The sequence below is a fragment of the Vicia villosa genome, linkage group LG5 (assembly GCF_029867415.1).
Source record: "Vicia villosa cultivar HV-30 ecotype Madison, WI linkage group LG5, Vvil1.0, whole genome shotgun sequence".
In the NCBI taxonomy this organism is placed as follows: Eukaryota; Viridiplantae; Streptophyta; class Magnoliopsida; order Fabales; family Fabaceae; genus Vicia; species Vicia villosa.
In genome coordinates, this window is record NC_081184.1 from 150334329 (window position 1) to 150335283 (window position 955).

Below are 955 nucleotides of genomic sequence, written 5' to 3' on the forward strand. Positions count from 1 at the left end.
TGTGGATTATATTTATTGACTTTAATTTGTTAGTTAGAAAAATAATATAAATAAAAAACAAGTAATTTATATTAAAATAAAAAATAAATAATTTATATTAAAATATTAAAAAGTACAATTACATTAATCATAAGAATAAAATTTCGAATGACCTAGCGCTGGTGATCCTGGTACGATCCCCACACAGGAGGTCTAATAACTCGTGTAGACGGCTCACGAGTTGATAGTGCTCCCCTATTCCTACAACGCCCCCCTCTATTTGGTTCCTCTTGTGTTTGAATCGATGATTCCTCTTGTAAGAGAATACCTACAACATAACATAGCAAAAAATTAAAAACAATACTTAGAAGGTGTTTGTTTGATAAATTTAAATATGATTTTCAGGAATGTGAGATTGAGAATCTCATATTTTTATGTTTGTTCTAAGTTTTAAAAAATTATTCTCAGTTATTTTTTATTCTTTAGAATAAAATCTACTCATAAAATTTTAAGGATTTATTCTTATGTTAATGGGTGAGAATCTTACATTTCCATGAGAATAAAAAATAACCACCGATAATTATTCACTTATATATTATTTTAATATTTTTTTTATTTTTAAAATTTTAAAACTACAAACAAAAGAATCCATAAATTTAGAGAGAAGGATAATTCTTAGAACTCGCCATTTAATTTATACCGTGATGCTTCAATTTAAAGTTTGCACCTAAAAAAAATATAATTAAATTATAGTAAGAGAAAATAAAAATCATAAACAATATTTTATGATATTTAAAATTACGAACCTATAAAAAATATAATTAAGAATTAAAAAACAAAATTTTGCAGACAACACCTACAAATTAACACAACAAAAAATTAAAAATTAACACTTTAGTTAGAAAGAAAAATAAAATCCATAAATTTAGAGAAAAAGATAATTCTTAAAACATACCATTTAATATTATATTGTATT